Source organism: Spermophilus citellus (assembly GCF_964194105.1).
Source record: "Spermophilus citellus genome assembly, contig: SCAFFOLD_228, whole genome shotgun sequence".
NCBI lineage: Eukaryota > Metazoa > Chordata > Mammalia > Rodentia > Sciuridae > Spermophilus > Spermophilus citellus.
Window position 1 is genome coordinate 463,086 of NW_027672977.1, and position 24,814 is coordinate 487,899.

Below are 24,814 nucleotides of genomic sequence, written 5' to 3' on the forward strand. Positions count from 1 at the left end.
AGCCTCAGCAATTTAGCTTCACTGTGTCTCAAAATCAAACTTGCAATAGAGATGTAGTTCAGGGCATGTAGTTCAGAGGGCCAGGCATGGTGTCGCACACTTCAAGTCACAGCAGCTTGTGAGGCTGAGGCAGGAGGACCGTGAGTTCAAAGCCAGCCTCAGCCATGGTGAGGTCCTAAGCAATTTGGTGAGACCCTTTCTCTAAATAAAATACATAATAGGGCTGCGGATGGGGCTCAGTGGTTGAGTGCCCCTGTGTTCAATCCCCAGTCCTCACCCCCCTCAAAAAACACATAAGAAAATAGAATGTAAAAGGGCAGATATAAATCTAACGACATCAACATGGTGAGGGTGAAGCTCACAGTACATACAGGCTTGAAGAGTCAGAAAGCTGGACAGGGACCATGTCTGCATCACTGGCTGCTGGTTCCTCACACTAAAACACTCAGGGTCACTCCAGGGGAACTGGGCTGCAGGAAATAACCACACAAGAGACACAGATACCTTTTTCTTTGGGTTCTGTAATGGCTCCTCTGACCTTAAAGGTTCACAGAAATTGAGAGAGAGAGAGAGAGAGAGAGAGTTTCAGGGGTTGATGTAGTGATCCGTCAGAGCCTCTTGCTTCAGGACTGGAAGGCGGGGGGTCATTGAGAGTGGCTCCCCACATATTTCCTCTTCCTTAATATTTGAAGGCGATTGAGAAATTGTATCTTTCAGTCACTGGATTCTTGGTCCGAGGTCATCATGATCTACTATAGAAACACAAAAGGCATTAGTAGAAAACATACTATCTCTGGGACATAACCAACTTGGAAGATCCAGGTGGTTGTTGTTGTTGTTGTTGTTGTTATTATTATTATTATTATTATTATTATTATTATTATTATTCTGTCAAACACTCATCAGAAGATTCTTCATCTTTTTTTGATTTTATTGGGAAGCCTTGCTCTTGGCAATGGTAACATAGACATTGTCATTTGGCATGGCGCTTCAGCCTCTCCACAAACCACAGAGCAGAGGGCTCAGTCACAATATTTATCACAGTGGCCTTTTACAGCATTTTAACTCAGTTCTAATTTTTCCATCAGCATTTATCTGACTAGGAAACCTCTTGGAAGGAATTTAAGTCCAATGTTAAGAGAATCCCTATGTTGTAAGTTTGAAACAGAGCCATAAAGTCTGTGTCATAGAAGCAAGGAATAATATTTAAAGTAGTCACTTCAAAGATCCTGAGACCAGGAGCTGGCCTAGGTCTGGTTAACTGGCATGCACCTGTTTCAGACCTGAACCTTAACTTCAGCAGCGTGTAGCTCTGAAATATCAGCTGATAATAACTAAGATGAGTTGTATTCATACAGGCTACAGGATAGTCATCATCCTTTCTCTTAATTCTCACATTTAAGAAATCTGTTAGGTCTGTCAGTGAGGTAGATATTCTGAAGGCAGAAGACAAACATCCTAACATCCTTTTGGATGCCATCTCATGAGGGTTAGAGTATTACCAATAAAACCTCCAGGTGACAGGCAACCTCCTGTAATTGTTCTTGTCCATTCTAAGAGACCAGCCTAAATGCATCCACTATTTCTAGACCTCTTGTGTGGTCCTGACTAGACATTTGCATAATACTTAGGAATACTCAGGAATAATACTTAGGAAAGGTGCCAATTTCTATTGTAGAATGATCAGGGCAACCCTACATTGGTGGATACCTTGTGTAAATAAGTGGCCTGTAGAGAAAAATTCTATTTCTACAATCTTTCTAGTTGGACAACTGTCCAGATAAGTAGTCTTAATTTCTAAAGGCAGCATGTTTGTCTGGTTTAGGTTTCTCGTATAGTGTCTATTCCTCAAATAGAATCCCAGACATCCTGTTTGCCATAGGATCAACATATAACTGACCACTACAGTCAGTAAGATTAATCTAGTTTCATGGGTGGGCTTTCCAGTCCACACTACAATGTACATTAAAAATGGATCTGAGGGCTGAGGTGGTGGCTCGGTGGTGGAGCGCTCACCTAGCACATGTGAGGCCCTGGGTTTGATCCTCAGCACCACATGAGAAAATAAACAAAATAATGGTATTGTTTCCATCTACAAGTAAAAAAAAAACAAATTTAAAAAAATAGATCTGAGAATGGGTCCATAGAAGTCTCTTCATAATTTTTACTTACCTGACAAGTTCATGAAGCTGTGTGGTTGTAAACTCTGCAGTTGGAAGATTTACCTTCCTGTGTCAGGTTTTTTGGTCATTTTCATGATGACAGGTTTAAATTCTATCTTTTCAAATCTGATTTAATTTACTGAATCATATTCAGCAGCAGTGAACATGATTCAGTAAATTCAGCAGAGGTCTAAATTTTTTTTTTGATGGTGCTGGGGATTGAACCCAGGGCTTTGTGCATGTGAGCAAAGCACCCTACCAACTGGGCTATATCCCCTGAGATTCTCAATAATACAATTAAGAAAAAAAATAAATATTTTGTAAGATCTAGTGTGTGCCTCTGGGGTCCTGTGTTCCCCCGTTTCTTTATTTAATAAAATTGAGTAAAGACTTGGCATAAGCCATAGTATCATCAGTTTAAGTTATGGATAGTAGTACAAGTATTTAAATAATCAGATTTACCTTGAATTGATTATTGTAATTTCCCAATATATACACTAGTTGATCCATCCTAACAATTTAAAAGGAATCCTCAATCTCTTTCTGAGAGAAGGTCTCAACATATCTTTATGTCTCAGAATATTATCCTTTAAATAGGTGTCTCTCAATTGTCTTTTTAAAAATATAACTAAGCAGTATACAAATCCTACCATATTTTTATGGATAATAGGTCCAGTCAGAGAACTTCTATCATGTCCATGAATTTTCAACAAGGTTTGCAACTTTTATTGCTCAAAACTAACATACAACTTTAATTTGGAGAACCTCAGTCCTAATAAAATTCCCAGATCTCAAAATGATTCAACAAACAAAATATGCAAGAATGGACAGTCTTTGAATCAATCAAATTTAGTCTCCAAGAAGAATTGTAAAAAGTAGAATATAAGTCAGCAGTTTAATGTATTTAGTGTTTAATCAAGGATGTGAATTTATTCACCCAAATTAATCCTTGCCTTAAACAATAAGAATCATTAGGCAATAAAGACCTTGCTTAAAGGCATTAAACTTAATATTTTAATAGGTCTTTATCATGTCAAAATATGAACAAAAATATTAGCTCAGTGTCAGCATAGAGAATAAAATCAGGGAAATAGCCTGAAATATTCTTGAATTAATCAGTTAAAACATTTAGTCAGTCCAGTACATATAAATCTGTTTTTACCTTTCTATATTATCTGTCTAATTAATAATATAAAAATATTTCTGTTTAGGAAAAATATTTTTATCATAAAAAATCTAGAATATAGGGCTGGGGATGTGGCTCAAGCGGTAGCGCGCTCGCCTGGCATGCGTGCGGCCCGGGTTTGATCCTCAGCACCACATACAAAACAAAGATGTTGTGTCCGCCGAAAACTAAAAAATTAAAAATATTAAAAAAATCTAGAATATAAAGATCTTGGTTTACCCAAAAATGATTTCTTTCTTCTTAGGACCTCCAATGTGTGCTTCTCCTCTGTTGAAATTCCTTTTAGAATTTTTCCTGGTTACACTTTGAAATAATTTCTGAAAATAATTTCTGAAAAATAATTATCTTTGTACCTTGATAAAAAGAAATATCAATGAGGGCTGGGGTTGGGGCTCAATGGTAGCACGCTTGCCTGGCATGCATGAGGCACTGGGTTTGATTATTGGCACCACATACAAATAAATAAAAAAAGTAAAGGCCCATCAACAACTTACAAAATATATATTTTAAAAAAAGAAAAGAAATATCAATGAAAATATAGTTAAAATCCTTGGATATTTCTGTAGATAAGGGCATAACCTATAATTAATACAGTAGGATTGATTAACTTTATGTAACCACGTGGTTCTTAAGATATTTTGGATCCATTTCAATTTGTTTTTAACTAGGAGTGCACGCCTGCATATGACATCACGCGATGTAGCTGATGATCCTTGTGTATACATTTATTTCTTTCTTGTAATTTATATAGTCAGGAACAAGAAGAAGGATTTTGGGGGTCATCCCAGGAACATGGATGGCTTTGTTTCTGCGATAAGCAAATGCATCCCCGAGTTACAACCATCTGATCCGGTAGGTGGTTTAGAAAATACACAAACACACACACACACACACACACACACACACACACACACACAGGCTGAACCCTTTTATTGTTGAGAAGCCATTCAAATGAGGCCAGGGGTCAGGTTTCAGGGGGCTGAGTCTAGCTTCCTAATGTCTGCTGTCAGCAGGTTGACTGATATCTAGGAAGGCCACACCCAAGGACAAAGCAATAGAAGGGGACACACAAAGGTAGTTTGCATGGAACTTTCTATCTGAAATGGGGCAAAGGAGTAGGATTACAGAAGAATAGGTGAGTGTGGCTCCACCCCACGGGTGATGCGTCTACATCTGAAGACATATCTGAGTTCATGAGCTGGGATACTGCCCATGTGATTGGTCAGACCCTCTTGCTTCAGGACTGGAAGGCGTGGGTCATTCAGAGTGACTCCCCACAAATGGCCCCTGTGATGAGTGGGTCTCCCAAGAGGCTTGATTTCAGCTTTGGAGTTGTTCTGTATCCTCACTTGCAGGGAAAGCATGAATGAGAGTCAGACTCCATCATTCCTCTTCCAATTAAAAAGTCCTGCAGGAGAAGGGTGAAGTGTGTGGGAAGGGCGCCCCCTGCCTATCTCTTGCAGGAACACAGAGCTGCAGAGTTCTTAGGGTCCCTGTTAGCCTCAAATTGTGTCACCTGAGCAGCAAGTGGAGACATACTCTAAGCTCCCCCGGATTTCAGAGGTGGGGGTATTTGCACAGAGCATATCAATAACCTTTGGAAAAACAGGTGAGTTAAAATAACACTGAGGAACCCTGTTCTCATCCAGGACAGGGGCAGCCTTACGGTAGGATCATCCCCATACTCATGACCAAAGGTTGACAATCTTCATTTTGAACTTCATCCTCAGGGAACACTATCAAACCAATAGCCATATTCAGGGTTTCACGATTCTGAACTCATTTTTTAATTGATCAACTGCCATTTAATTATGAACTCACTAGAGTTTGCTATAATCTAGACACTAGAAAGAAACTATTCATATATGTAATTTGAAATAGTGTCTCCCTGTTCAGCAGCTTTTTTAAAAAAGTATTTTCACATTAGAATTATTTGTATAATTATAACTTAAAACATTCATTAGTGGAGGGGAGGGGGGATAGTAGGGGATAGGAATGGTAGCAGAATACAACAGTCACTAATATGCCATTATGTAAAAATATGAGTGTGTAACTGATGTGATTCTGCAATTTGTATTTGGGGTAAAAATGGGAGTTCAAAACCCAATTGAGTAAAATGTATGAAAGATGATATATCATGAGCTCTGTAATGTTTTGAACAATCAATAAAAAAAACATTCATTAGTAAAATGATGTTATATTGATGTATGCATAGATTTTGGAATGCTTCAATCTAGAGACTGTTTTCACATTCCTTATGGTGTTTGAAGAGAAAATTCTTATAAAATTTAATGAGGTACTCTTTATCAAATTTTCTGTTCTTGCTGGTGTAGTGGTTCATGCCTGTCATCCCAGCAGCTCAGGAGGCTGGCGCAGGAGGATTGTGAGTTTCAAACCAGCCTTGGCAACTTAGTGAGGCCTGAAGCAACTCAGTGAGATCCTGTCTCTAAATAAAATATAAAGAAGAGCTGGACATGTGGATCAGTAGTTAAGTGTGCAGAGATTCAATCCTCCATACCAAGAAAATAAAATAAAAAATAAAAAAAATATTTAAAAGTGGTTTCTGATTGAACCTTCAGTCTAATTCTAAGACATATTTCCTCTCTCAAGATCACCAAAATTCCCTCTTGTTTTTTGCCCTGATAATTCGAGTAATTTCAGTATTTGCATTTCTGTGTGTTCCATAACACTAGAGTATATTTGGACACTTTATACATGCATGGAGTGTAACTTATTCTGATTAGGATCCCAGTCTTTTGGTTGTACATTATGTGGAGTTACCCTGGTCTGTAGTTATATATGAACATAAAAATGTGTCCCATTCTATTTACTCTCTTTACTTACCATTCCCCTCCCTTCCCATAATTTCCCTTTATCTAATCCAATAGACTTTTATTTTTCCCCTCCCCATTCTGTGTGTGTGTGTGCGTGTTTGTGTGTGTATCACATTTTCTTTCTCCATTCATCTGTTGAAGGGCAACTAGGCTGATTGCATAGTTGAGCTATTGTGAATTGAGTTGCTATAAACATTTTTGTGGTTGAGTCACTGTAGTGTGCTGATTTTTAAGTCCTTTGGATATAAATCGAGAAGTGGCATAGCTGGGTCAAATGGTGGTTCCATTTCAAGTTTTCTAAGGAATCTCCATACTGCTTTCCAGAGTGGTTGCAGCAATCTGCAGTCCCACCAACAGTGGGTGAGTGAACCTTTTCCCCACCTACTCGCCAAGATTTAATGATACTTGTATTCCTGAGAATTGCCCTCCTGACTGGAGTGAGAGGGAATAGATTTAACTTGCATTTCTCTAACTGCTAGAGATATTGAACTTTTTTTTATATATGTTAACCATGGATAACTGTATGTTTAATGTGTGACTGGTGCTGGGGCTGCAGCTTCATAATTCTGCAGGACAACTTTTGAATTTTCTAGAATCATTTTAGAAACACTTCTATCCTCATTGAAGTTCTCAGTCCATTTACTATAATGAATTGTTCACAATTGTGTGCATCATTCCATCTTCAAATACTCCTATATGTTTATAAGAATCCAATCTCAGGCTAGAACTTTGTGGTTTGTTCACTGTAGTTTTTCAGTAAGAATTGATGTCACTGTGCTGAACCACAGAGTTTTGTCATGTATTTGAAAGAGTGGGTCATAGTTTTGGTTTTCTTCACAAATTCATGTGGGTTTTACGGAACTTGTCAATTTCTCTCCAAGTGAGGAGAATACAGTGAATCCTTATGTCAATATGTGGTGCACTGTTTTCTTTTACTTTTTTGTAAATTTAAAAATATGTTTATAAAAATTTATTTGACTTTTACAAAACAATTATAGAATTCACAAAGATTTATCAAAATTCAAGCCCAGTTAAAATTTATTGCAATAATCTTTCCTAGACTTGTTAGGCTCGAATTCGGGACCCCCAAAAGACCACCAGAGACCAAGATCCATGTAAGCAGCAAAGAGGTGTTTATTGGGAGCTAGCTTGGTACTCCATGTGCACCCAGCAACAGGTGATGCTGAGAGGCCCCTAGCCCAGGGTTTGCAGCAGTTTTATACACTTTTTGGGAAAGGCAGGAATCCCAACATACATCATAGCATCTCTTGGCAAATCATCACACACCGCGGGAAAATTATAAAACAACTCTTAAACATGATTAGCACATTCACTGGTGGGAACTGGTGGGTAGGGGTGATTTATTAGTACAGAGGGGGATTCATTTGAACTGTTTGGTTTGGGCCACAGGGGTTGTAGGTTCTGAACTACATGGTTTCCCAACATGTTATCAACTAAAATAAACTACAGGGAGGGTCATCTGGAATCTCAGGTATTTCCCTGTCTCATGCTGATTGGTGGCTGCTAGGGGGTTGCTATTGGTCCCCAACTAGACTGAGTCAGAGACACCTGGCACAGCAGATATCTCCTGTTATTTGCAGACAAACAACTCAGCAGGGTAGGTTTATGCCTAGGAGTGCTCTGTGGGTCTTTTCAAGGACAAGGGTCATGCCCCTTCCTTGGACAGGCTTTGCTCTGAGGTAGAGGCTTGTCTTTCAGACTCAATGGCATTTTGTAACAAAGGTCGGAGGATCTCTGATCCCTGTGCCCTTCAACAGATGAATGGATAAAGAAATTTTGGTATATATACAGAATGGAATACTATGCAGCCTAAAAGAAGAACAAATGATGGCATTTACCAGCAAATAGATGGAAATGGAGAATATCATGCTAAGCAAAATAAGCCAGTCCCAAAAAATCAGAGGCCAAATGTCTTCCCAGATATGCAGATCTAATTCACAATAAGGGTGAGGTTCTTGGGAAGAATAGAGGAACTTTGGATTAGACAGAGGGAAGTGAAAAAAAGGGGAGGGGTTATGGAGGTAGATTGAAAGTAAAATAAATCAGACGTCATTACCCTCTGTACATATATGACTTCATGACCAGTGAAACTCTATATCATGTGCAACCATAAAAATGAGTAGTTATAATCCACCTATGTAGAATGTGACCAAATGCATTCCGCTATCCTGTGTAACTAATTAGAATCCATAAAAAATCTTTTCAAAAGTTCATTGTACATTTTTGTATAAAAACAGTATCAAGTACTTGGGAAATAATTCCCAAGTATTTAAATGAAATCATGAAGATTCATAGAAGGACATTAACAAGCAGAAAACAGTTAAGATTATAATGTGTGTCTTCAATCAATCATCACTCCTAGCAAATTAAATGTAGAAAACAATAATAACCTAAAGAAAATAATTCAGAATCCAAGTAGGAAATAGGAGTCACATCCTGAATGTGAACTTGGACTCTGGGAGTTCAGCTTTCAAAGCACTGCCTCACCCTGCCCAGCCACAGGGTGCATTTGTGAATGGGCTGGAAACTCTTCCTATTTTCTGTGTTTCCCAGGATTTCTGCTGAATGCTGTGACTAACATTTAACCACTTGTCCTCAAATTCCAGTTCAGATCTATTTCTGAAGAAAACGTTTCTCCTCCCACATGAAGAATGATATAAACATTTCAATGGCTTAAATATGTTTAATTACCCCCACACTCAAATCTCACTGAGTGAGATTTGAGTGTGGGGGTAATTAAACCCGTGTCCAGTGAACAAGTCACTTTCTGGGCTTTTTTAAACTTCTTGACTCTTTTGCAAGCACATGTACCTCTTCCTTGCTCCTCTTCATCCTCACATTGTAGGAAACTCCGTGGAGACTTGGGACAGTCTCCCTTCACCTGTGGGCTAAGGCCAATGTTTTGCTTGTATTCATGAGGGTGTCTCTGGGACCTGGACCAAGGAGGCCTCATCAGTGACACAAAACAGCCCTGGGCCCAGGTTGAGGAGTGAGGTTCAGCAAGATATTGAAATGTTTTCAAGACAGGTCAAGGGGCGACATGGTGCACAGAGAAACAATCATATTCACTGAGATTGTCTCAGTATATTACTCTTGAAAGGGTAAAGCTTCTAAACTGCAAAGCATGGGTTAAATTCCTGAGGCAGTTAGGACAAGGCCCCACTGGCCATTTAGTTGAATTATGGCCTGGAGTCCTGTGCAATTCCTCACGTAGATTCAGGGTCCGAACCAACCAGTTTAAATGTAACCCCCTCCTTAGGAATGACCTATCACTCCAGCCAGCCCTGTTCCCGCCAATGAATGTACTAATCAAGTCTAAAAATTATTGTTTGATTTTCCCGCGGTGTAAGGTGATTTGTTAAAGGAGGCTGTGATGTATGCAAAGCCCCCCACCCCCCACCCCTGTCCTCCCCAAAAGGTGTACTTAAGCATTGTTCAACCCCTGCTCTGGGCTCTGGGCTGCTCTCCCTTCCTGAGTGAGCCTTGAGCCCCAGTAGGCTGGTTCAATAAACCTCCTTTTGCCAATTGCATGGAGCTAGTCTCTTGTGGTCTCTTCCTCCGACGTTTCGCCGGTCCCTTACACTCTGTCCCTATTTTTTTTAAGAGAGAGAGAGAGAGAGAGAGAGAGAGAGAATTTTTTTAATATTTATTTTTTAGTTTTTGGCGGACACAACATCTTTGTTGGTATGTGGTGCTGAGGATCGAACCCGGGCCGCACGCATGCCAGGCAAGTGCGCTACCGCTTGAGCCACATCCCCAGCCTGTCCCTATTTTTTAATTTTTTAAAAAATTTTAGGTGTAGTTGGCCACAATAACTTTATTTAATTTTTATTTATTTTTATGTGGTGCTGAAGGACAGCAGGTTGCAAGTTCTGAGCAGCCTTCAAAAGGAATCTACTGCCCTTAGGTGGGCCTTTATTTTTATATCATTTTTGCAGATATCTTTTTTTTTTTTGCAGATATCTTTCCAGGTAGTTAATAAATAGTCTCAAAGCCCCAAACTTATTTGATGTGCATACTTTTCAAGAGTCACAATCTTTTCTGACATATTGATTACCTGAGATATATTGAGGACATGGTTTAGAATATTTTCCTGTAACCTTTGCCAATTATGATTAAGCTTTTACATTATCACCTTAAATCACTAGGTGCACACTGTTGTGGGGCAGGTCACTCAGAAAACACACCAATTCCCAGTTCTGTCCAAATGGACAGAATTTAGCTGGCCAGACAGCTCCCTGCAGGACCCATAACTGTCTCTACAAGGAATAGCCCCAAGCCTGAGCAGGAGAGAAGAATTTCTTACATGATGTTAAGTCTCAGGATAAAATGGAGTCTGCTTGGTCATTGCCCATATAACCTAGCCCATAACACTATACTGCACAACTCGACTACATGTCTCCTGTTCTATTATTAACTTTTAACTTTAAATCATACATATAAATTATTTCATTAACCTTTAACTTTAAAGCACACCTATAATTATTAGTAAGCTTTCTTACTTTTAATCTAAAGTGACAGTAAAACACACTTAAAATAGTGAAAGCCTATTATTCCAAAGTGACTCTAAAATATATCTATATTAATTTTACATTATTCTATTTTTAATTTCCAAAGTAATTTCCTTTTTTTCATATGACTTATTTAACTGCTTTCTTAAAGTTTCCTTGATCCTTGGTCAAAGCAGATCACATCTTGTGTCTTTTTAATCTTTTAACTAAAGGGCAGGTTCTGCACCTCAACCCATTTGCCATTAATATTAACTATGTGTTTTCCACTTCCGTCATGAATTCCTGTGTGAGGCAGAGGAGGGTGTGTTAATGGGGGGAATGTATTTTTATTAGCTTCTTGTCTTCCAGGGGAATACTATAATCTTCCTTTAATTAAGCAAGTTACATAGGGTGGTCCTTGTACAGTTGGCACAACTATTGTTTTTCTGTAACTAGGCTATTGCACAGGTTGTGGCTTTAGAAGGGAGGGGAACATTAGTGTACATTGTTAACCCTGGGATAAACATTTCTTGTGTATTAGGCTTTTCTTGGGAACTTTGATTGGTAATCTTTTTCCTGTGAATTTCTTAAGGAATAACACTATTTTTTGTCTCCTGAGAGATATTGAAACACATCTTGGGGCCTGTCTCAATTGTGTCCTTGGTCTCATTCTGGAAAATTTCCTGCATTCTCAGGGAACACGTACTTTTATTATTTATTGATAGATGCCCTGTTCTCTACATCATGAGGATCATAAAAAAACACTTAACATTCCCCATGGTTTCAGATTCCAGATGGTGTGGCCCTGCCACAGCATCTCCCACACTGTGACCCTGTCAAACAGCAGATTACAGGAACCCCTTCACCAATTCCTGATTGTGAAAAACCCCAGGAAAAAAAGGAGAAATTTAATTTAAAAAAAAAAGAACTGGGAAGTAGCTTCAGCAGAACGCAACATGCCTGCTCTGTACTGAACAGGTGATTGATAGCTGCCTAGGCAGGGAAGCCCTTCACCCCAGTCTTGAAGAGTGACAGCTGCACTAACTGCACTTAAGCATTAAGAGCTCCATAGGACCTCCAAATATGATACCATGGTTACTGGTGAGGAGTTCTGCTTTCCCACATGTTGAAGTTTGAACATTAGAGAAGCACACCTAAGCTAGCATATAAAGCAGGGTTTATTTTAAAAAGGGGAACACAGACTTCTGGAAGGGAGAAGAGGCCAAGGCTGGTTTCCTGGTATCACAAGAAGCAAAGTGTTCTGCCCTTTTTATATGTCCTAGGCTTCCTTGGGTCTCCAGTCCTCTTCCCCTTATCTTTCTCCTTCCTGCAAACAAGACTAGGCACAGGATGCTCCCGAGCTGGTCAAAAGGTGGGAACCAGAAGAGCTGAAGGCGGAAGGACAGGATGGAGCAGCCAAGGACACATTAATCAAAAACCTTGTAGCTCCCTGTAGGGAGGGGCAGTTCCTGGGACATGCTATTTTAACAGCAGATTGGCTCAAGGGTGGAGGAAGGGTTCTGAAGGAACTGACATTTCAATCTCTCAGGGAACAGTCTCCAACTTGCCAGACTCATCAAAATTGTTCTCACTCCATTTCCCTGCCGGTTTAATTCTGGCTTCAACCCAGGCCCTGCGTGCACAAAGGAGCAAGAGTCCAGCACCCTAGAGATTCCCAATGCGGAGCCTGGTGGAGCTGAATTCGCACCAATTCTATGAGAGGGGTGGGGCTGTCCCAAGACCCTTGGAAGGAATAAAAATAAATGTTCCCTAAACTGCCTTGGCTGCCTTGGGAGTCACCCTGCTTGTGCCCCATCCAGATTAAGCAGATGCAGAAGCCCCAGCTTCACTGGTGGTGGGGACCTGGGAGAACTTGTTTCCAGGAGCCACTCCCTAGGCCCAGAGTTGGAAGGTTAATCCGATTAAGTGAGCCACCAGGGTCCAGGAGCACACCAAGCAGCCTGGTGGGCGGAGACACCAGCCCTGGCAGGATGGCGCCCAGATCTGGGGTCAAGGTACTTCCCTGCCGCCAGTGCGCAGCCATGGAATCCACGCAGAGGTGCACTCGCAGGCCCAGGGGACGCGCCTCGGCCACCGTCAGGTGCTCGGGATCCCAGGACTCGCAGCCACTCAGGCCTGGGGAGGGGAAGAGCGAGAGACCCTGGAAAGGAAGCTTAGGTGCTAGGAAATGGTGAGTCACCGAAACCCAGTCCCAGGCTCATTCTCTGCGGGGGCCCAGAGAGCAGCGCTGGGGTGGGGGCAGAGGGAGGTGGGGGGCCCCCCCGAGCAGGAGGGGGGGCCTGGGTTGAGACGCAGAAACTGTGCCTGAAACGCCTGCGGGGCCGCTCCAGGATCGAGCGGGGTGACACGCCTCACCTCAATGCCTTGGAGACTCGACTCCCCACTCTCGGGTCTCCGAACCCCTCCAAGACCTGCTCCCTGCCCCCTCATGGCCTGTGTCCCCCACATTAGGTCGGCACAGATGCGCTGGAGTTTCCCCCCACTAAGACCCGCTCTGCCCCTCCCATTCGGAGCCGGGACTCCTCCCCAGGGCCAAGTCCTACAATCTCTATAAGGCAAGTCCCCTGCCCCACCCTGACAAGGCTGTGACACCCTCCACACTCATTTTTTAAGACATGCAGGCCGAAGCCCGAGTTCTCCCCAATAAACTCGAAGCCCTTCGTGTCCCATCCTGGTCCCCACACCCAGCCATGGCCTGTCACACACTCTAAGACACAATCCTGTCCCACCCCCAACACGGTCTTGACCCCAGCTGATCCTCCTGTCCGGTCCTCTCCCCATATGGCCGTCTCGCCCTATCACTTCCCTAAAACCACCTGGTCCCGACTTGGGGCCCTGCATGAGTGTCCTCTCGCCCCCCCCCCCGCACACCCCGCGCCCCCTCCCTGCTGCTGCTGGGGAGTCCCCAGGAACAGTCTAAGCCACTGCTGTCCCTCCCCCGGGGCCTCTCTCCCCTTCCCCCAGCACTGAGGGTCCCTCCAACACTAGGGCCGCCACTGGACCCCTGCGCCGTCCCTTCCCCTCCTAAGTCACTCCCCAGATCGCTCCTGGGACCAAATGTCCACCCAGGGGCAGCTCCGCAGTGCCCAACACTAAGGCCCGCCCCTGTCCCGCCCCCAGCATGTCCAGCCCCCCATCCTAGGGCAGGCACCTTTCACCACCCCACCTTAAGGCCTAGTCTCCCCCTAGACAGGCCCTGGTGGGCTCCTGGGAGTGTCCCCTTCCAGCCTCAGCTGTGCGTTGCCGCTCACACTGAGGCACGCCCCTTGCCCCACCCCCAGCACATCCCCCCTCTAGGATACGCCCCTTGCTCAGCCTCCTGCAGTCCATTGTGCACTTTAGAACATGCCCTTGCATCGCCCTCCACCCTGTCCCCCTAGGAAGGCCCCATCCAGCTCCTGGGCACGTCCCCCTCGCAGCCCCAGCTCTGCAGTGCCCAATAATCAGGCCTGTCCCTGGCCCACCTCCAGCACGCCCACACCCCCCACTCTAGGACACGCCCCGCCCTGCTCCTGGCCCCCAAGACCCCCATCCCGCCCCAGCGCAGCTGTGCAGGGCCTTATGACCCTCCCCCGGTGTGGACCCTTGACTTTCCCCCATCCCGCCCCTGCGCAGCTGTGCATGGCCTTATGACCCCCCCCCACACACACACACACTGCTCACTAAAAACCACAGGGTGCAGACCCTTGACTTTTCCTCCATCCCCGCCCCGCTGCCACAGCTGGGTCCTCCTCCCAGCGCTAGGACACCCCAGTCCGCTCTGGGTCCTCCAGTCCGCCCACTGTGCCTTCTGGTGTCCCTGTCCCTCCAGCAGTAGGATCATCCTCCAGTCCCCTACCTTCAGGGCGCACAAGATCTATAGCAGCCCCCGCCCCTTCCCTCCGCCTACCCCCTCCCACTGTGACTCCGCCCGCCTGCCCTCCCCGGTTGCCCCACCCCCAGCACATCTTGGACAGCTGAGTACCTCTGGGTCCTGGGGCAGGTGGAGCCCAGGACACCATTGAAGCTCCTAGTAGCCTCTAGGGCAGTGGGGCGCCTGGACCCCTGTTCAGATACTCAGGGACTCTCTCCTCTGCCTGCTGTTGTGTCTCTGGGGTTGCTTTGAATCCCCCATCTGTGGTTTAAAATCCTAGTGTCCCTGCAGGTCTGGTCCTCCTAGTGCCCTGTCTGATGCTTGGCGCAGCCTTGGAGCACCTCGCACTGTGGACCAAGGCGCCTGCCAACCATCAGCCACCTCCTGACCCGCTGAGGACCCCAAGTGGCAGGCCTCAGGCTCTGGACCCCACGTTCGCCCCCGCTTTACTGAGAGTTGAGCTCAAATGACCTTAACCCAGAGGACCCATTTAGTGACAAAACAAATTCAAAGAGACCATGACTTGCACAACAACAAAGGGTGTTTCCAGGGTCACCCTGGGGTGTTGGTAGCGACAAATGTCACCACAAATGCACTCAGAAATCTCCCAGGATTCAGTTGCCCCATGTCCAAAAATAAACAAGGAAAAAAACAGAAAGTGAAAAACTTGTAAGTCAGGCATTTGTCACAGCACATTGTTACAACTGTTTTGTTATCATTTGCCACCGTTAATCCTTTGCTATGCCTAGATTATAAATTATACATTATGACAGGCATCTATATATACTGAAAAAGTATAGTCTATATAGGGTTAGGTACTAGCTGAACTTTCAACATCCTCTGAGATTTTTGGAATGTGTCCCCAGAGGATAAAGAGGGGACCTCTGTGCTGTTCGCATGGGGTTAAAGTGGAGGGAACTTTCTGATGAGGGCTCAGTTTCTGATTGCTTGCTGAGAATCTCCAGTTTGGGTGCAGGGAGAAAATGGGCCTCTCTCAGCATTAGTCTTGATTGGCCATTAGCAGTAGGGATTCCACCCTGGTTATTTTGGGCTGTTGGACTCCGTGCAAAACCAGAGGTTTCCCACAGCTGGATAATTCTCTTGGGGCTCAGTTGGCATTATAGGAGTTCAGTTCAAGCCCTCACCAGAAGCCTGACATCTACATATGCATGGTGTAAACTTTGCATGCCAAATCCTGTACATTTATTTCCTCTGCAGAGACTGTGCTGCTTTTGCTCCTTGTATGTTGGCTTCTGCAGACCTGTGAGTAGAAACCACCTAACGCTTCCAAGCCAAACATCCTGCTGATCTTGGCAGATGATCTGGGCATCTGGGATGTTTGTTGCTATGGGAACCTTACACTGAGGTAGAGTGTAGTTTGGGTCGTGGGGTTGTGCCTTGTGTGCAGTTTAGTGGAATAATTCACTTAAAATCGACCAGTGCAAATGAAATTTCTTAGTGCTGCAGAATTCAGCACCAAAAATGATTATTCTCCAAGAGTAAAAATAGGGTCTTAGCCCTCTCAAACAACTTGATGTCCTGCTGAGTTTATAAGGGTTTTTCTGTGGCTGCTGTAATAAATAACCAAAAACACAGAGACTTAAATGTAATCCAGGAACCACCACCCCTCCCCCAGCCCTGGAGGGCAGAAGCTGAGACCAGAGTCCCAGGCTGAGCTCCCTCCATGGGCTCCAGGGAGGCTCCTCCTGACTCTCCAGCTCCTGGGGCTCCAGGTGGTCTTTTGCAGAACAATATAATGGCCCCTCAAAAGCTTAAGATTGAATCACGATATGACCCAGCAATGCCACAACTGGGTTCAGACCCAAAGGATTTGAAAGCAGTGATTCCAAAAGATATTGGCATATCCTGTGTTCACAGATATGGATGGATGGTTGGCTGCATCAGAAGCCCTGATCCCCAGTATGACTGGAGACTAGGGAAAAAAGCATATCTTAGTGGGGTGGGGGGGAGCTAGGGCCAAAAATGGGGCCAAGGAAAAGGTCTGAATGGGGGTCTTTGGAGGCCAGAAGATCTTAGAGAGTATGGGATATTTTCTTATTTTGGCTAAACTGTGTAGAGGATTTCACACAGGCTTGTAAAATTGTACTCTGTTCTGAGTCCTTTATTCTCAGAGTTAGCAAATGACTAGAATTTTACCCCAAATCCATCATTTATGTATCCATTTATGAATGAGCCATTCCTCCACCCACCCATCTGTCCATGTTTTCATCCAGGCATCATCCATTTGTCTATCTGCCCATCCATCCATGGTGGATGGATAGATGGATGGGTAGGTAGATAGATGGATGAATAGATGGGTAGATGGATAGATGGTTGCCTGGATGGATGGATAGATGGTTGCCTGGATGGATGGATAAATGGGTGGATGGGTGGATAGGTGGGTGGGTGGATGGATGGATAGATCGGTGGATGAGTGGATGGATGGACGGATGGGTGGGTGGGTTGATGGATAGATGGATGGATGGATGGATAGATGGTTGCCTGGATGGATGGGTGGGTGGATGGATGGATGGGTGGGCAGATGGGTGGTTGGCAAATTGGTAGATGGGTGGATGGATGGATGGGTGGGTAGATGTGTGGGCAGATAGGTGGTTGGCAAATTGGTAGATGGGTGGATGGGTGGATCGATGGAAGGGTGGGTGGGTGGATGGGCAGACAAATGGGTAAATGGGTGAATGAATGAATGGATGGATGGATGGTTGAATGGTGGATGAATGGGTGGGTGGGTGAGTGGATGGATGAATGGATGGATGGACGGGCAGATGGATAGTTGGCTGGATGGGTGCATGGGTGGTGGGCTGGCTGGCTGGCTGGAAGGACTGACAAGGTTCTTTAACCTTGGTCCTACTGGTACACTGTCCCAGATCACTCTGTGATGGGCCCATCCTGTGCTTTGTAGGATGTTGAACAACATTTCTGGTCTCCACCTGCTGCTCACCAATAGCACCACATCCCAAAGTGGGACACCTCCAGTGTCTCTGCACTTTTCCAGTTGTCCTCAGGGAAGCAAAACTTTTCTTACGGGGGGCCACTGAGGTGGTCAGCTTTAGGTGCGTGAAGAACAAGGTCTGAGCTTTTATAGCTTAGCTTCCACCAGATGCAGCCTCCTCCAAGGTAGAAGGGAAGAGACTAGCACCTGTCATCTGACAGTCCATGGGGAATTCCATGAGCTCTAGGGGCTGGGTCACTGCCTTTGGGATGCCTATCTATAGTGAGATTCTCAATCTATTTTTGCACGTCTGACTGCAAAAGCTCTTAGGTGAAGTGTTTCATCTTCTCTTTGAATTTTGCACCTGAGAAACCTGGTAGGAAACTCAGGGTGCACCCTTCGTGGATGCTGGTGGGATATTTAAGGCACACAAGCCCCCTGGGTTGCATACCCCCCCCGAAAAAATAAGAAAAAGCCAAAAATGTAATTTTGTTGGGGTCCATCTTCCTCTAAGAAGCCCTGTGATGTAACCACAGAGTTATTGTGACAAGAGGTTCCCATAACCCACCCTAAGAGGAGAATGCCACTACGCAGATGTGCATTTCATACCCCGAACCCACCCAAGGTCCTGGATGAGCCCAGACTGCCTGGGCTCAGAACCCACGGCATTCCCCAGCTGGACAAAAGCTTCTCTCACAGCCCGTGTTTATACTCACTGTGCAACATCATCACCCCCAGAAAGTGAAACGGGCAAGGTGTCTGTGTGCCAGCCCCCCAGGCCAAAGCCAAAATTCAAAATCTGGGGTGCCCTTTGTAGCTTTGGCAACAGCTGAGGTGGGGGGAGGGCTGTAGGAGGAACCGCCCAGGGTGAGCCTCATCTGTCCTTTGCAAACTTAGAGAAGTGGGCACACTAAGACAGGTGCCACGCAGCCCCAGGAAGTTCCATGCAGGCCTCGTCTGAGGCCCAGAGCATTCCCAACCCTTTCCCAAGTGATATTCATCTGATTTTCTCAGGACCCCCAATATCGACCGGCTGGTGGAGGAGGGCATGAGACTCACCCAGCACCTGGCGGCCCCCCGTTCTGCACCCCGAGCAGAGCCACTCGGATCAGGTGGGTGTTGTGGGGACCCTGTACAGCAGCTCCCGGCTGCAGCCTGGACCCTATCGCCGCTCTAGCTTGGTAGTGATCCCGCAGAGACTGGGAAATTGAAAGCTAATGTGCCCTCCTGTCACCTTCCTGCAGTGTGTGCTCCGAACAGGACCACGTATACCCTCGCCCCTCAGGACCCTTAGCCCCGTGGGTGTTAAAACCCACGCACAATGCCGGACGCGGTGGCGCACGCCTGTCATCCCAGCGGTTGGGAGGCTGAGGCAGGAGGATCACGAGTTCAAAGCCAGCCTCGGCCAAAAGGAGGCCCTAAGCAACTCAGTGAGACCCTGTCTCTAGGTAAAATGCAAAATAGGGCTACAGATGGGGCTCAGGGGTTAGGTACCCCTGGGTTAATCAAATGGGAGTCACAGATAACCACACACCTCTTCCTGAGGTCAAGATCATCCCTAGCTGATCTGGGACACACAGCACGCTGCAGATTCTGCGTGAATTGTGCTGATACTCAGAGAAAAAAATTGCTCAGGGAAAAAACACTCAACACAAATGTCTGTGCACGTCTGGTACTAGAGAAACGTTCTTTTCCTTCTGGTATTTTCCACATACCAGCTCTTGTCTCATCAAATTGCCAGGTAGGTGCCCTTGGTAGGCTGTGTGGAGGGAGCCTTCTGGGACGGGATGACCACCATCATTGATGGATGAGAAGCAGAAATACAGTCATTGACAGGTGAGATACAATGCTCCATAGATGATGATGGTGATACTGTCAATGAAGGAAGATGGATTAATGATGCTCAATTGATAGCAATCCTGTCAATAGATAATAGAGGAACAGGTGATAGCTAATGATGGGTGATAGAGGTATATAAAGGTGACAGATGCATAATGCACATACAGGTGACAGATAAATGATGTGTGGATAGAAAGGGGATAGATGCAACATAATGGTACCTGGAAGATAGGTAATGATAGATAGATAGATAGATAGATAGATAGATAGATAGATAGATAGATAGATACATGTACTGAGTTGGTTCTCATGATAGGCAAGGTGTGTCCAACTTATGCAGCTGACATTGGGGCAGATGATGCTCAGTGGTGGGGTCATACTGTGCACAATAGCACATTTAACAACCTCTCTGATCTGCACCCACTCCCTACCCAGAGCACCACCTCCCCACCTTCCCCAAGTGCTGACAGCCAGATTCTTGCCCACTGTCCCCTGGTGCCCAGAATCCCTTTGCTAAGACCTGTTCCTAGCAAAGGGAAAATGAACCTTGCTCTGCTGTGGGATCTGCAGGAATGGACAACGATGAGTACCTGGTCCTCTATTGGAACGCAGGCTTAGGCGGGCTTCCTGCCAACGAAACCACTTTTGCAAAAATCCCAAAGGAGCAAGGCTATACCACCAGCCTTGTAGGTATTTGAACACCTGATTCCCCTCCCATCCAATTGTCAAGGGACCAATTTCCTCTGGAGGAAAAAAAAAATCTTTCATCCTTCTCCACCTCCCGAGTTGGTATCTGGTTCCACTCCAGCCCTCTCAGATGGTTTTCAGTTCAGAAGTTCTCATTGCAGAGGTTTGGGGTTCTTTGATATATATTTTGCCTTCTTTCCTTCTATGAACCTGTCTATATTCTTCAGCCCCAAGGAATCAGAAAGCTCTTCAGAGCCTGGCTCCACCACCTGTAATTCCAGTAGCTTGGGAGGCTGAGGCAGGAGGACCGCAAGTTAGAGGCCCACCTCAGCAGTTTAGCAAGGCCCCAAGTAACTCAGCGAGACTCTGTCTCTAAATAAAACACAAAAAGGGCCAGGGATGGGGCTCGGGGGTCGAGTGGCCCTGAGTTCAATCCCTGGTACCCCAAACCAAAAGCAAGTCTTGGTTGAGGTCACTCATAGCCTCTGCTGATTCAGGATCTGCTCTTTGGAGGTTTTCTTTCCCCTGACCACATCCAAATGGCCCTGGGGTTCTTTGTCCCAGGCAACAGCGTGTGCCCTTGGTGTGGCTGACCACCCACCCCCACTTGCAGGAAAGTGGCACCAGGGCGTGAGCTGCGCGTCCCGCGGGGACCACTGCCACCACCCACTGAACCACAGCTTCCACTACTTCTACGGACTGCCCTTCACCCTGATCAACGACTGCGACCCTGACAGGCCCCCAGAGCTGGGGGTCACAGTGGCTGCCCGGTTCAGCCGCTACACCCGCATCCTGGCTCTGGGCGTCCTCACGCTCACGGCTGCCAAACTCAGTGGCCTCCTCTCGGATCCCTGGACCGCAGTCGGGTGCAGGGCCAGCCTCGTCTTCACCACGTGGTTCTCCAGCTGTGGGTTCCTGTGACTCTGGAAAACTGTGTGCTCATGCGGAACCACCAGGTCACCAAGCAGCCAATTGATGTGGGAAGCACCACCAGACGGATGCTGCAGGAAGCCACGGCCTACATTCAAAGGTGGGGACCCTCACGATCTGGGGTGGGGGGCAGGTTCTGAGCCGTGAGCTACCCTGGGGTCCCATAGCAGCAGGTGCATTGAAAAGGTCCAAATTCACACTTCATTCACAAATGAAAGGAAGCTATCCTTCTTCATCGCTACATAGTATTCCACAGTGTATTTGCAGAAGGATTTTTTTATGGAGTCACTTTGCCCACCTCTGTCATCCTAGCAGGTGGGGAGGCTGAGGCAGGAGGATGGCAAGTAGGAGGCTAGCCTCAGCAACTGAGAGAGGCCATAAGAGACTCAGTGAGACTCTGTCTGTAAATAAAATATCAAAAGGACTGGGGAAGTGACTCAGTGGTGAAGCACCCCTGGATTCCATCTCTGGTGCTAAAAAAAAAAAGAAGAAAAAGGAAAGGCCCAACCTCTTCATATGAATTGGTTTCCACACTCGGATCTCTGCTTTGAGTTACCGGGTTGCACTGGAAAGTATCCAAGTAGTGGTCGTGCATCAGGGACTCCTTCCAAGGCCCAGGGAATGCCTGAGACCCCAGAGAGTACCCAACCATTTATATATAAGTAATAAATAAATATTCATACATTTACTACAATATATAGCTATTTCCCTATGCGTACATACCTATGAAGATATTTAATTTATAAATTAGGGAAAGCCAGAAATTAGCAGCACCTAATAATAAAATAATAATGATGGCAATGTTCTGTAACACAGGGTACGTGGGTGGGGTGTCCCGTCCCTCCCTCTCAAAATATCTTCCTGTACTATACTGACCATGGATGTTGTTTTACTCAGACAAAATTGCCACTGTGACCAAAAGTCCCAAGAAGAACATTTGGAGGAGGAAGAGTTTATTTGGGGCTCATGGTTTCCAAGGTTCAGTCCATGGTTGGCCGACTGACTCCATGGCTCTGGCTCAAGGGGAACAGAACAAAATGGCAGAAGGGTCTGGAGGAGGAGAGCAGCTCAGGACAGGGCACCAGGAGGCAGAGAGAGCTCTGCTCAGCAGGGAAAGGATAGAGACCCCAAAGGCACAGCCCAGGGATCCCCTCCTCCAGCCACACCCTACCTGCTACAGTCACCACCCAGTGAGTTCATCCAAGTGGATTAATCCACTTCTAGGTCACACCTCTCATAATCTAATCATTTTACCTGTGAACTTTCTTGCATGGTCTCACTCATGAGTTTTTGGGGGGAACCCTCACAGTGAAATCCCAGCAGGTGAACCCAGGTCATGGACCCAGCACATTCAAGGTCCACTGTGGACACCATCATCTGCCGTCCATAATTCCAGTGGTTTTCTAATTTCACAAACAAGGACAGGCCCTTTCTCCTCTTTGTGTCCCAGCTGCACGTCCACAATCCTCTGGTGACCTTGAAAGCCTTCCTCAGGAGAAGCCGCCATGGTTTTTACAGAGACAACCTGGAGGAGATGGAGTGGTTTGTAGGTAAGTCAAGATCAAGAACGGGGGAGAGTACACCCCACTCGTGTCATTTGTTTGTTCATTTCTTCCCAGTGATAGTCTAATTTTGCACAAAACCAATCATTTCATTAGCAATCAGTTTTGTGAGAAGCTGTCATTCAGCATCATCCTTAGTGGTTACAGGAAGCAGAGAGACAACGTTAGCTTTCGGCATCATGGAGGAAAAGGGCTCTGCTTTTAGGGCTTTGGGACACGCTAGAGAGAAGCAAGAACTTGCAGACTCTTCCATCTGCGAGGGTTTCCTGGAGACGTGGAAGCCCTCGCAGGTCAGGTGATATGTCCTTGCATGAATATCCTGACATCTGAACTACGTGAGAGGCAGATGTCCCCAAGGAGGACAGCAGCTCACATCCCTCGTGAATTGGCCTCTGTGCCTTCAGGGGTAGGAAGGACTGCTGGTCTCCACGGTGCAGGGAGATACTGCTGGGTATGCAGGTGTCCCCTGCTCTGCTGATAATGGCCATCATAAATTTTACTGCTATTGGTTGTGGTTCCTTCCATGTGGGCTGGAATCTGTCATTGCTTTACCCCGCCCTGGGGCACCCTCTCACCCTTTTATTAGGGCACTTGACCCCACCGACACTGCACATAAAAACCATGCCTGCTGACAACGTCCTGGATATTTCTTTGCAATTCTCTCCTGGTTTTCGAGGTGACGCAGTGCTAAGCAGACCTGGGCACGACAGTCTCAGCACCGTGATCTCACATGTCCCTGTGGTCTCTTGGCAGGGGGCTCTTTCTGTGATGGTCCAGTACAAGATGGCTTGTGCATAGAATGGGAAGCGCATGCCCCCAGCTGAGACCCGTGTGGGCACTCTCTCTGACACCTTCCACCTTCTCCACAGTTAAAGCCCTCCATGCCCTTGATTAGAACCATCTGAAGAACTCCACAATCACCCATTAGGACTCCAATCATGGAGGGTTACTGGAGGCCACAGATGAACACCAGCAGCTGGGGAGGTGCAATGGGATCTACAGAGGTGAGGGGCTAGCCACGGGGAGGAACAGAGACAGGGAGCCAAAGGAGTCTGCATCGGAGGTCCCAGAGCAAGGAGACTATGGAGGAGGAGGGGGGATGATGCTGAAGAGGAGGAGGAGAAAGAGACAGAGGTGGAGGAGGAGAATGAGGAAAAGAAAATGGAGGAGGAGGAGGAGGAGACAGAAGAGGAGGAAAGGAGATGAAAAAGAAAGACAAGGAGGAGGAGTAGGTGGAGAGATGATGATGTTGATGATGAGGAGAAAGAGGAGAGATGAGGAGGAGGAGAGGAAGGAGAAGGAGGAGGAGATGGAGGAGGAGGAGAAGGAGGGAAAAAGGATGGAAAAGAAAAGAGGATGAGAAAAAGGAGGAGGAGAAAGAGGAAGAGAATGTGGAGGAGGAGGTGGTAGGTGAGAGAAGAAGGAGGGGGAGGAGGAGGAATAAAAGGAGGAGGAGATGAAGTAAGAGGAGATGTAGGAGAGATGAGGAGGAGGAGGAGGAAGAGGGGAGATGATGATGAGGAGGAGGAGGAGGAGGAGGAGGAGAGGGAGGAGAAGAAGAAAAAGGAGATGGAAGAGCAGGAAAAGGAGGCTAAGGAGGAGGAGGAGGAGAAGGAGGTGGAGGAGAAGGAGGAATAGGAGGAGAAAAAGATGGAGAAGTAGGGGGAGGAGAAGGAGGATTAGGAGGGAAAAAATGGTGGTGGTGGTGGTGGAGGAGGAGGAGGAGGAGGAGAAGGAGAATAGATGATGATGATGATGATGCAGAGGAGGAGGAAATATGAGGAGGAGAAGAGGGAGGAGAAGGAGAAAGAAGACGAAGTGACAGAGGAGGCAGAGAAGAAGGAGGAGGTGAAGGAAAAGGAGATGGAGGAGACATAATGATGAAAAGGAGGAGTAGGAGAGATGAGGAAGAAGGAAAGGAGAATGAGGAGGAGATGGAGGAGAAGATAGAGAAGGGGGAGAAGAGGGAGAGAAGGAGGAGGATGAGAAGGAGAGAGGTAAGAAAGAGGAGGAAAGGAGGAGGAGATGGAGAAGGAGGACGAAAGGGAGAAAGAGCAGAAGGAGCAGGAAGGAGGAAGAGAAGGAGGGAAGGAGGAGGAGGAGGGAGAAAAAGGAGGAGAGGAAGGAGAAGGAGAGGAGGGGAGGAAAAAGATGAGCAGGAGAAGAAGAAGGAGCAGCAGGAGGAGGAGGAGATGTAGGAGGCAAAGAAGGAGCAGGAGGAGGAGGAGAAGGGGGCAAAGGATGACGAGGAGGAGGAGGAGATGGAGGAAAGATGATGA

At 46.2% G+C, this 24,814-nt stretch overlaps 1 pseudogene across 1 annotated transcript; it reads left to right on the plus strand.

Moving 5' to 3' along the window:
• The first annotated feature begins 12,684 nt into the window (after positions 1-12,684).
• LOC308640298 (arylsulfatase D-like) lies at positions 12,685-23,539 on the plus strand (annotated as a pseudogene). Its single transcript has 7 exons — positions 12,685-12,794; positions 15,786-15,933; positions 18,532-18,649; positions 19,927-20,046; positions 20,657-21,073; positions 22,387-22,523; positions 23,405-23,539. The product of its transcript is annotated as an arylsulfatase D-like (transcript).
• The last annotated feature ends 1,275 nt before the right edge of the window (positions 23,540-24,814 follow it).